The sequence below is a fragment of the Sceloporus occidentalis genome, unplaced genomic scaffold, assembly GCF_023333645.1.
Source record: "Sceloporus occidentalis isolate IW3139 unplaced genomic scaffold, rSceOcc1.0.p SCAF_34, whole genome shotgun sequence".
Lineage (NCBI taxonomy): Eukaryota > Metazoa > Chordata > Lepidosauria > Squamata > Phrynosomatidae > Sceloporus > Sceloporus occidentalis.
The window spans coordinates 3,178,776-3,192,111 of record NW_028317014.1 but is presented as its reverse complement, the minus strand read 5'-3'; positions in this window follow the sequence as shown (position 1 = coordinate 3,192,111).

Here is a 13,336-nt window from a genome sequence, read left to right as displayed (position 1 = left end):
ATTATCCAGCACATAATTCCACTTATGAATGACCAGAAGGCAGTAAAACAAAGATTGCTAATTTATACATCAGATGGTAGTTTATAATCAAAGCAAAGTGGATAGGCTACAGCATCGACTCTTTAATTGCCCATTAAATTGCAAACACACAAATGTCCAATTGTCTAGTAAAATCCAGAAATAATTAATTCATAAGCTATTACATAGACCACATGCAGGGATAGACATTTGAAGTTTGCTCTTAAAGGTTCTCTGAACAGTATATTTCTTGTGTGTGTTAGTTACTTGCCCACTTGGTCCAGAAGGCGCCAGACATTCCCTGGCCTCTGTAGGCAATAGGTTAGATGTTGTTGCCATTTTGTACATTTTCTTATGTTCTACTAACCTTCTCTGTGTACACAAACCAACTACCAAAATTTCTCCAAGAGACCATCAACGTCGGTGTTTACTATTCCACAATAAGAAAGGTTTAACCGCTGCCCAGGAAGAACACAAAGGCTTATCTCACATTTGCCAAAAAACAACTTGATGACCCCCAAAGCTTTTGGGATAATATTTTGTAGACTGATGAGTCAAGAGGAACTTTTTGGAAGACATAGATCCTGCTACATCTGGCATATAGTTCCACAATAAGAACATCATATCAACAGTCAAACATACTGGTAGTAATGTGATGGCCTGGGACTGCTTTGCTGCCATCAGTTTGTGATCTAAAGCTCAAGTGCAGTTGGGTTATGCAGCAGGACAATGATCCGAAGCACAGAAGCAAGTCCAACGTAAATGTTTGATTTCAGTTGTTGCTGCTAATGGTGGCACAACCGGTTATTAGGTTTAGGGGGCAATCACCTGTTCACATGGTTGTTATACACCGATCAGCCATAACATTATGAGTACCTGCCTAATATTGCATGGGTCCCCCTTTTGCCAACAAAACAGTCCTACCCCGTCGAGGCATGGACTCCACTAGACCTCTGAAGGTGTGCTGTGGTATCTGGCACCAAACAGAATTGACTCTTTAGGTCACTGATCATTTATCATGTTATCAGACAGTGAGATAATCTGGTGGGTGTTTATTATACACAAGTACTTTGTTTTCTCCAACAAAATTGAGTATAAAGCTATGCATGTGTATTATACACCAGTGCTTATTATATCCATGTCTTTATGGTACCTGCAATTTTAATAAAATCCCTTAAATTACTAGCCCCCTTTTTTATCACAGAACAATCATTAATGAAGACCTGCTTAACCACTGGAGTAGCCTTGTAGAATACAAAATGATAATCCTATCCACTAATTCTTTGCCCAGTTAGACCTAGTTCCAATGCTACAAAGTCAAAGTCCCACGCTACAATTCCTCTAGCTTTGTTTAATTAATTAAGTACTTTAACCTGAATTGTGTATTAACAAATATATTTTTCATAAAGCTATGTGCCACATAGTTAAAATAATAATTGTTCTTTCTAGTATGCTAAACAAATACTTCAGGGATAGACTATGGCATTCAGCAGTATTAGGAAAGAACAGCCCCGTAGGGAAAGAATAGGACGAAGGGGCCCCATGAATGAAGTGCCGGACGAGGTACCCCGTTGAATGCCTAGTGTTAAGGGTTAAGGCATGACTAGGCAAAATTTTAGCACTTAAGGTGTTAAGACTTTGAGGCACGAGGGGTAATTGCCCTCCCTGAGGGGTATATATTAAGGGGGGGGTTTATTCTATAGGGTCATCATTTTAAAAAATATTTTCCCGCCTATCCCTCCCTGATTTTTTGCATTAGCCGGGGGCTCAGGTTTTTAAGCTGGTACGGTGCAGGAGTTAACCATGTAGGTATGGTTACTTGTGGTGCACAGAGGTGTAAGTGCAGGACACTCCAGGGGCATCTGCCCCTGTGAGTCGTATGGTCATGTGATTACCGCGCTGGGGGACGCCGGCAGTTCCAGCAGGGATACAGGTGGATACGCCCATACCAGCAGGTTACTTCATGGTTATGATTGGTTATCATTGTTGTTGTTATTTTGACGGTAAAATGTTTATATACTGGGTCAAAATATGTTTGGCTAATAAATGGTTATAAAATTATCAATGATGTAAACATTTAATAAAGGTTGAGTGTTGCGGTGCTGTGTTATATGCGGTCCGCACCACGGACAAAATAAAATCCATAGTTGACGATTAATAAAGTTTTGAAATCAAGAATTGTCTCTTGTCTTATTTAGAAGGGGGGGCGAAACTGGACGCTACTTCATTCATGTTTTTTTTCTAATGCTGCATTTACTTATTCAATTGTTAAATTCCGTAGTCTAGGTGGAACAGCACTTTTAATGCATGATTTTTTTAAGGTTGTTTAAAAATGTTGTCAAGCCATGTCAGATCCACATTTTAAAATATTCAGTAATGACAGACATTTCTACTACATGTAAGTAAAACATAAACACTTAAAACCATTAGAATGACCTGCCAGCTTAAGTACAATACTGCAATTGTACGAAACTCTCACAGCACAGTATCTATCTATCTATCTATCTATCTATCTATCTATCTATCTATTTATATATATATATATATTTATATATATATATATATATATATATGCACATATACATATCAAGGTCTATATATGAACATAAATCAACTCTTGTTAGATTTCTTTTCTTTTCTTTGTAATTTATGTAAATGAGAAAAATGCTCAAATATTATTACGTTAGAAATCTAATATTTAAGATAAATTATCTGGAATTCATATATTAGGTGCACAGGATAACTGCATTGTTGGTCCATATGCCCTGGGTCATTCTGTAACTGATACAGGAAACCTCATGTCATTAATAAAAATCTAATATTTTATGTTCATGCATGCATACTTGAGGAAATGTTCCTCTTGGTATTACTGAGGTTTGGGATGCATTTTAGTCCCAAAAGCTATATAAGTGGGTTGGCAGGTCTGTCGTCATTCAAGCTTCCTATAGAGCTGTGTGGAAAAAAATCTGGCCATCTCCGAAAATGAGCGCCAAGGAAACTCTTGCAAATCCCCCTTGTTTCCAGATTTTAATTTCCATCGACGTCATGAGTGTGGTGAGTTATAGATTGGGTAACACCATGATATATGTGAAGTTTCAGGAAAAACCAGGTGCCATCACTTGTATCCCTGTCAGTGCGTTTGTAAGTAAAAAGCACTGTATTTTGCTGTGACTCTCAAGAATATAAATTACATATTTTGCTCTGCTCTTACAAACAAAATAGGGAAGGAACTAGGATTAGAACAAGTGGATCAAGAATATGCTAGTATAAAATGGAATGGCTATATGTAACTTTCCTTGGGAAGTCACTACTCTCTTCTCCCTGTGTACAAGTACTTCTTAATGTATGTCCATGTCATTGTCCCTTTTGTATATTGTCATTTTTAATATTTGTGATAATTTTCACTATCCCCAATAACTGTTCCCTTTGTTCCTTTATAATACCAATATGGAATATAATGGTTTTCTAGAAATAATTGTAATTTAAGTTACATTTCTTTTCTTAATTTACTGCTCCTCGTTGGTGGAAGTTGATTTCTTTCAGTTTCTGTAAGGGAGCAGAATGCAGAAAAGGTAGAAATTATTATGCCAGTTTTGCCACATTTTGCCACTGAGCAGACCTTTCACTAAGTAAATGAAATCAATAAGGACTTTGGGGAGTAAAACTGTACCATGGGTATTATAATCTATGAGATTAATTAGTAGCTAACGATTGCTGGTGTTTCAACACATTGTCGTATGTGCATACGTGGGAACTCTCTGATCCACGAATTTCTCAGGAAATCTGCTGTGTGTATAATCTAAAGCATTTGGCCCCTTTTCAGGTTCTGTCCGGGTCCCACACTCCCAGCAACCCTTTTTTTTGTGCTATCCCTTATAATACACGTCACTTTCTTAACCCAGCCACACCACATTCCTGCCTGTAGGGAGCAGTAGAGAGACAGCACTAAGGGGGCAATGACAAGAGCCACTGTGATTGGCATAACTAGCCTTTAATTATTGCGTATCAACCACTTTTTAAAGAGTCAAATAACTTTTTTTTTAGTTTCTTAAAACATTATTATATCTTTCTTTTGGTATATGTGACGGTCTCTTGCTGTAACAGTACCATGTTGTCTAAAACCCTTTACAAATCTTCATTGATATTCTTGGCATTAGCCAGCTTCTCATCTTGTAAAAGGCTATTTTTATAAAGGAAAACTTAGCTCAAAAGGGGAGGGGGAGAGGTTTAATCCTCTTTTATTTGTCTAAAATTATACACTGTTTTGAATTGGTTGGCTAAGCTTATAATGCCTTAAATCTTGGTCTCGTCTTTCTCTGAAGTCTGAGAGAGGACTAATAGCTCCAGATAAGAGCCGTGTACAAGATAGAATCCTAAGGTGCTTTTTGCTTCCCAAAATATAAAAAAAAATGACCAAATGGCTTGGTTCAGATTATGTAAAGACATTAAAAAAATAATTTTAGGTAAAAATATGCAAGTGCCCAATGGAACAAAGCAGAAAATACTATGCAAGCGGCTAGACTTACAAAAATCTGCCTAGCATTTATTTTATGCAACATAATCAATTCTGCATTGGATATTTTATTGCAAACTGGAAATTGAGAGCCCAGTTAACCAAGAACAATGGACACATTGACCCAAAAAATTGGGTTTTATCTTGATGGTTACAATGGTAAGAAGTTTTGCTATTGAAGCTTTTCTGCGATGACTACTTTTGCATAGATGAACAAATATCAAATTGGAACAGAAATTACTTTGTTTACTAATCAAAGCCAAATATAGTTTCCCTTCAGTTTTTATTGATTGTGTTCTTAACAATAAGTGATCAAGAAAACAAAATTGGAGAGACTAGTGAATGAAAAGATGGGAGTTTCTCATCATCTCAAAATTATCACAAAATAAAGCAGATCCAGAATTTATTTGTCAAAAAAAAGCAATATATGTTAAATAAGAGAGGAAGTACCTGCCCTACCCACCTGCAACTAAAGGTTAAGTGAATAAACCCAATGTTTCTTAGGCTGCTTTATAGATATATAAAATACAAAAAATAAGCATGACTTATATCTGAAATATTATTTGACATTAAGTTTGAAAAGCATTGTCAATTCTAGCCATTATTTACAATTCGCCTGACATTTCCTTTTGTTTTGAGGTTATTTTGCAGTAATAGCTCACTTTGCCTAAATATCGTCACTTTTACAGTAGTCTGCTTATTTTGCCAGTAATGGATTTCTGTCCAAAACCATATTTCTATTACATTAAGTTGAAAAATGAAAAGCAATACAATATAAAAGTGCAGAACAAATTTCTTAACTCCTAAATTTCTGTACTTGTAAGCTAAATTTGAGTAACTGTTTTCCAGTTCAGCAGTATGAAGAAATTCATCCACTGTAATGCTAGGTGAGGTTAGGCAGGTATGACAGGTCTTTCTTCTTATAAGTAGCTGGAGACAGAGAAGGTCGAAAATGTTTAAAAGTCACATACAGTATAAGCTGGAGATCAGAAAGGAACCTTGATTACAATTATATCACCCTCACGTTGTAGGGCAAACCATGTAGGGCAAACCATGTGTTAAAAAAGGAAATAAATCAATAGATGCAAGATATTATGTAAATTAGGTTCAAGCTTGGCATGTTGGGAGCCCGTTTTATTCCCCTCAGTGTGGCCCCAGTGCTGCTAGGCCAGCCCTCAGACCAGAGAAATCTGCAGGTGAGGTAAGGGGGTGCAGGAGGATGAATAATTTAATGAATAAGTGAGTGAGTAAATGAGTGAATGAACAAATGTATTTAGGGGCAGAGATGGCAGACGCAGGCTATTTGGGGACACAGGCAAGCTGTTGGTGAAAGATGGCACAGGCAAGCTGTGTGATGGTAAAGGTGGCACTGAGGGGCATTTTGTTGTTGAAGTTGGGGTGCCCCGAGGCAATTTTCGTACTGGGGCCTTGTGGTTTCTAGTTCCACCCCTGGTGTAGCGTGCGGGCACATGAACTCGACCACGCACAAAAATATATTCGGCTGGTGTCCAAATATTCCCAGTCCGGCCCTGGGCTCATGGTGCATTTCATACTCTTGCCAGCAACATACCCAGTGAAGCGGATGTGTGTCTCACTATGAACAGTGGAGGCCATTCTGGTTGGACCTCCCTGCTGGCTCAGAAACATCCATTGCACCCATCAAGTCTTCAGAATTGTATTTTTATTTTTTTAATGCGCATTGCAATACATTTTGTGTGGACTAAAGCAAGAAGGTTTTACTTAATGTAAGGATGATTTACTTTAATGAGAGGGTAGTGAATATGTGGAACTGCATCTCAGCAGAAGTAGCTTGAGGTCCTTGGAACCCTGAAATGTTTATTTTTATTTTCCTCATCTTTGCACATCTCTATTATAAATTGGCGTTTTGGTCGAGATTTTTTAAAGCTATTATAAAATCTTTAGTTTTTAGAGTGATCTGAGGTAGGATTTTTTTGTGTTTGCATTTGCAAATACCTAATAAGTAGCACCTGTTATATTTATCAGACTCATGAATGCCTAACACGTGATCCCCCTTTTTGCCAAACACAGCTTGGGCGGTCCCTAAACCCATTGAAAACAATGCATTTTGTCATTAAGGGGTTAAGCCTGCCTGACTTCAACAAAATTAACTGGCAGCCCTCTGAAGAAATGTGTGAGAGGGAGGGAAAGAAATGACTCAGCTATGAATGAATGAATGAATCTTAACCGAATTGTAGAGGTTTTGTCATTCATTGTTTTATTGAGGGCTCTCCTTTATTGGACATTCACACAAAAACACATTTGCAAGATTAGTTAAAAATAAAGTTTGTACAAATTCGAATGCAATAGACTACTAGATTTTTTTTCATAAAAACCCTCTAATGTTTCAAAGAACAGAGTTCACAGAATACTTGTGACCTGATTTATTTCAGAATGAATCCACAATTTCAGTCTGCTTTGTGCCAAGGTGATGTTTCTAGCAAAGCCAAATGCCATTCAAACAGAACAAAGTAAGTATTATAATTGCCTTGTATTTTCTGTCCAGGAAGCAATATTTATTGTCAATTTTGTTTCTCTTGTGAAATTGTTAATGTCTGTTGCTGGAAGCATTTTGGGTTTTTCATATATTCCTTAAACCAGTCTCTGCTGAGTGAGCAGAAGACCATCTATCACCAAAAGGAACTAGTTTTTCTGAAATCTCTTCGACTCAATGTATACTTCATTAGCTGGTTAACTTAAACATATGGAATCATTTTAGAAATTTCTAAATCCTAGGTTTATGAAAAAAAGTATAGTTTGTGAAAACATTCATATAATTGTCTCTGTAATCATTTTATAAAAACAAAAAAGATTGACTTGCTATGTGTGTTCTCTGTTTTACTAACATATATATGTTTTAGAATTTTTTGGAATTGCATAGTTGTAGTGTCTAATTTCTCTAAAGCAGACAAACTTAAATACATCTATACACATGTTTCAGTTCTGTATGCTTATGATGGGTTGAAAAATCACAAAAGGTCTCTGCTGCACCAAGCACAGCAAGCAAAATAAAAGACACTTATGCCTAAAACAGGTGGGTCTTTTCACTAAATAGTTAAGTAAAGTTAAGGTTTAGCTACACTCACAAGACTTGACTGACGTTGCAACACATTCACAAAAGTGCAAGTTTTTTTTGCAAAGGCATATAAGGACCTGTGACGATGTAAACTTGCATGCTCCTTTTAAATAACTTGTATTTTTGTGAACATGCAGTGTTAGCATACTTGCCTATTCTAAAAAAAAAATAATACTCTTTATCTATTCACAACAGGCTTATAGTGTCCAATTATAATTGCCTTATTCCTCCACACCTACTCAGAGAGATGAATGATAAATTAACAGTCCTAACTAGCTATAATAGCCACTGATTGTAGTTCAAAAGTAATGTCTCTATAAAACTTAACTTTTTTTGCTAGCTAAAGCATTAAACACACTAAAGTGCCTGAAATAAAAAAATGAAACATTATTCAGACTCATGCAATGCCACGATTGCTTTAATTTTGAAGAATTTTCATTCATCCTTACTTTTCTTGTCTACAGCATGGTTTTGCTTTGTTTACAAAGCGACTACACACATTTTGGCTCAAATTTGCAGCTTGCCAGTTGATCTACCATGGATGTAAATCTTGCGCGTTGTCTACAATTCTGATGAATATGAATTAAGCTGCAATTACAAGAAGGCAGCTTAAGAATACAATAGGAAGACATGGCACCCAACTCTCTAAAATTAACATGCAGGAGAGGTATGTCGTTCTGTGCAGTACAATGAAATAATGCAACACATCCTCAGAAGATGCAACTGAGTCATCATGACATATCCATGTGCACACAGCAGGAAAGGCATGGGATTGGCGTGTGGCTATCATGAATATAAGAAAATAACTGACTGGGAACTGATTGGATAATAATAATGGACAGACTAGATGGGTTGGATGGTTATATCTGCCATCAAATTCTATGTTCCTGTATGAGTGTCAAGGGCAGGATTGAGCTAACAGTGGTAAAATTGTGATTGCAATTTCTATTGTGGTTTCTTTTTGACTATACTTTTATGTACACATGTTTCAAACAACGCTATTGATAAACAATCCTGTGTGATTTCAACAGGAAATTATTGTTCATCTCAACATTGCTTTTTATTGCTTCATGAAAGATAAGGTTGAATAGACACAATGCCACGCAATACCAAGATTTATTGTTTCACTATATTTATAAATACTCATAAGTATTTGATGTTGTAGTAGGAGAGCGCAGGTAATGTGAATTTAATTACCTCCGATAAATATCTCACCAGATTCTTCAACATAATCTTCCATTGTGTACCATAAATATAAGGTCTCTTATCACATATATACCTTTGCCATTTCCCACATTTTAGTATGGAGGACTATACTTCATTAGGAGACTGGAAACTATGAAACTAATCACATAACTCTATAGACCTAATGCATGTAACTTCTAAAATATAGAAGTCCCATTGAACAGCAATGCTTTGGTACACAGAAGCCAATTTTTCCAGCTTATTATTTCTATTTCAATATTTTTCTTATAGTTTCTGTTTCAGTTTGATTATACTTTTAGCTTTCCATCACCATGGATACATAAACTATGGTTACAGTCAGTATGCAGAGATCTTTCTATTCTTTATTTTTGTTTGACTGAACAAAGAAATAGGTACATAATTCTGAAAATTACATTTTACATTTGTGTGCTGTATCAGTGATATGTTAACTTCACTTTCGATCTATAGTGTATTACTAAAATTAGAAAAAGAACATAGTTAATTCTGTTTTATACCAATGTTTCTTTGTTGTATTCTCTACATGAATGAATTAGTGAGTGAGTGAATGTATTAGTGTTCAGGGGCAGAAGTGGCACAGGCAGACTGTTTCAGGAACAGAGGTGGCACAGGCAGACTGCTTCAGGGGCAGAGATGGCATGGGCAGGCTGTTTCAGGGGGCAAAGGTGGCACAGACAGGCTGTTTCAGAAACAGGTGGCACAGGCATGCTGTTTCGGGGACAGAAGTAGCACAGGCATGCTGTTTTAGGGGTAGAAGTGGGATAGGCAGGCTGTTTCAGGAACAGAGGTGGCACAGATAGACTGTTTCAGGGGCAGAGGTGGCACAAGCAGACTGTTTCAGGGGGAAAGGTGGCAGAGGAAGGCTGTTTCAGGAACAAAGGTAGCACAGGCAGGCTGATTTAGGGGCATATGTGGCACAGGCAGGCTGTATCAGGAGCAGAGGTTCGACAGGCAGGCTGTTTCAGGGGCAGAGGGACATACATGTCAATGTATGGTTTAGTATATATTGATGTAGGTTATGCTGCACTACTGTCAATATCCGCCTCAGTGTATAGTGACAGGAATTACGCTGTGCCACCATCAATGCATAGCTCAGTATATAGTCATAGGAGTTATGTTGTACCATGAAAATAAACGATAAATAACCGCGCACTCGGTGTGGTGGCTAATCCACTTGTATAAATGGATAATAAAAAATGCATACACAACAAATCTTTGAATTTCTTGAAGAAACTCAAATGGATCCAGATATATACAAAAAAACAGAACATAAACACTATATAGTGTAGTAAGTAGATAAATGTGGAGGATATAAATACAAAGACAGCCTCTTACATGATATAGGGCATAGAATAGCCCTTTAAGAAGCATCTGTGTTCTTCTTGGATACGGACTCCCTCAAGGCAGTATACGTAGACAGAAAGCCAGAAGGTAAGTAGAAAAAATGTTATTCGATAATAAGTAAAGTTTTTTAACTTACATCAGAGATTCCACGTTTTTTTAAATGTGACCATATAACTAATTAATATAGCAGCGTCCCACTAAAATCAGTCCCCAGTGGCTCCGTGTACTTCCTCCTTCCGACGCCGATGCCACGTCTGATGATGTCATCAGGTACCACGGAGACGCATTTCGCTGTAACAGCTACCTCAAGTGTGTATCAGGTAGGTTCCTATCCAAGAAGAACACAGATCCTTCTTAAAGGGCAATTCTATGCCCTATATAATGTAAGGGCTGTCTGTAATTATAGCCTCCACATTTATCTACTTACTACACTATATAGTGTTTATGTTCGGGTTTTTTTTATATATATATTTGGAGCCATTTGAGTTTCTTCCAGCACTTCAAAGATTTGTTGTGTATTTTTTATTATTCATTTACACAAGTGGATTAGCCACCACACAGAGTGCACGGTTATTTATTGTTTCTTTTCATTATTGGTTTCTTTTATGATAGCGCATCACTTTTTTTCGTTATGCTGTACCATATCTGTTCAGTAAATGCTATTTATTTAAACTTATTTATTAATATATATTTTTTTATTTTTAGTTTTTTCCAGTTCACAATTTACAAATGTGTGAAGTTTGTTGTTGTATCTGTTTGTGATTAATAATAAAGTCTAATTACATTTTAAGTGTGCCTTGTTTATTTTTTCTACATTTAACAAAAAATATCCTGCTCTTGTCCAAATATGCTGCAGTAACTCTTAAATACCATCAACGAACTTCAAAATATCTTCTAAGCATTTCTGTTGCCTGATGTTATCAGATTGAAAGAAAATATTATATCATTCTAGAAAATCTATTTCAAGAGCCAACTTTTAGCACTTTCTCAAAACTGTGATGTATGTTATAGGTCCCATAGTTTGATTGCAGCTGTCTGAGAATCAGTTTGCAGTGCTTTCTGATGGAATGAGCTATATAAATTCAATTGACTTCAAGAAAACAGGTCCATTTGGAATTCAGTATTGCAGAGTTTAGAGCTATAATTTAGCCTTTGGCCACTAAGATAATCTAAATAAGGTCTGCAAACAAATGTAAAAATAGCGATTTACCATGAATGTTTGATGTTTATATTTTGTGGGTATTTTTTAACTGTCAGGAAATATGTAGGAAAAGTTATTTAAAAATGCAACAAACAATTACAAAATATACAGTTATAGTTTTTTTCATTGTACAAATCAGCTAGATATTTGTCCATTTTTAAAATGAAAGCTGGAAAATTAGATGTATGGTAAAAAAAAGGGAGAAGATGCCTGCTACTCTTTTATTACTATGTTTTCAGTGACATAGAATGTACAATTGCAGGCAACATGGTTTGTGAAATGGGCTTTGAGCTCCAGACTCAAGAAGACCAAATACAAGCAATGCAAGAATTTTTATGGCTAAAATTTCACCATTTTCATATCACTATACTTAATCTATTCCCTATAATCAATTATTTTAGCCTCAAAAAGAATTTCCCGAAAATGTTAGCTATTTCACTTCCAGATCTAACATTGCAACATGTGTCTAAGAATAATGAAAGCACAATAAGTCAAGATGGTTTCCCTTGTGCTTTTATGTACTTTACTATATCATAGCAGAGGAATACTCTGGCAATATTAAGTATTTATGCACTGCAGTGTTTATACAGCAGTTGCTGTACGAAGGAGTAAAACAGACAACATCTGATCTGGGAACTGATCTTGTTAGCTGCCTTAAGAAAAAGCAATATCTCTATCAAAAGCCCTCTCAATTATTTCAAATGCCACTTAACAATACAGTAGAAATATACATATACAGAGTATAACGGGCATAAAAACACATACTATACATACTATCGTTAAATATTTAGAACCTCTTCTATTTGACCATTCTATTTTTTGTTAGGATGCAGAAATCCATTTGTTGCACAAGAACCTTCAGTGAATAGGAATATAAATATTACCAGTGTACAATGGGTAGTAAGGAAGAAGGCCCGTACGTAAATCTGGTTCTTGTTCATCTAATTAGTGATTAAATAGTATAAATAATATATCTGAGAATAGAAAATCACAGCTGTTTGGAAGGTTATGGCAACCAATCTAATGAACCACATATCATTTATTTATGGGATATAAAGGTCGTGTTACAAGTCACCTTGAAACCAAACTTTAAATTACGTTTCAAATTTCACATGGCTGTTTTAAAATGCCCTTTTTGGTGTGTTCTTTTTAAACCCCTTAGTGTCTGTTTTCTTCTGCAGGGATTATTTAGTGTTGAGCTCAGGGGTATTTTTTTTAGTCTGCGTGTCTGAGAATGCAAGAGATACTGGTTAGTTAATGGAATTAAAGAAGACTTTCATTTTTTCTGAACTGCTACTGTAGCAAAATCACAAAAGTGACCTCTGAGCTATAAATAATTTTACAAATATTAGCACGATTTGTTTAAAAATCTATAACTTCAGGTTTCGGTTTTCCTGGTGGACATAAATAGGCATGTTTGTGGAAATGGTCACGAGTGCAAAATAAAAAAAAACTAATTAATATTGTTTCATAAAGCATATGGTAATGTTAGGAGTATATAGAATGTACTAGCTTAAGGGACATTTGGTGGCAATGCTTTTTAAAAAATATTGGGGAAAGTCTGGAAATATTTTTGACCCAAATTTCACTGATGATATTTTCTTCTGGTTTGAAGCACATAGCACAGCTACTGCTATGAGGCCAGCAAATGTGCAATAGCAAAGGGGAGACCAACTGCATATTAATGTTCATGTATTTAGAATATTCCTGTCGGTGTAATGGTCAAGTGTCCCAATACTTTTGTCCATATAGTGTGTAGGTAGATGGATAGATAGATAGATAGATAGATAGATAGATAGATAGATAGCCAGCCTGTTTTAGGTTGCTTTATCTCTTGACCATCGCTGGCATTGCCCTGTTGCCTGCCCCACCTTGATCATACAGCAGGGAAAGAGTATCAGTAACATAGAATGGAGCAAAGCCATCTTTGATTGTGATGGTG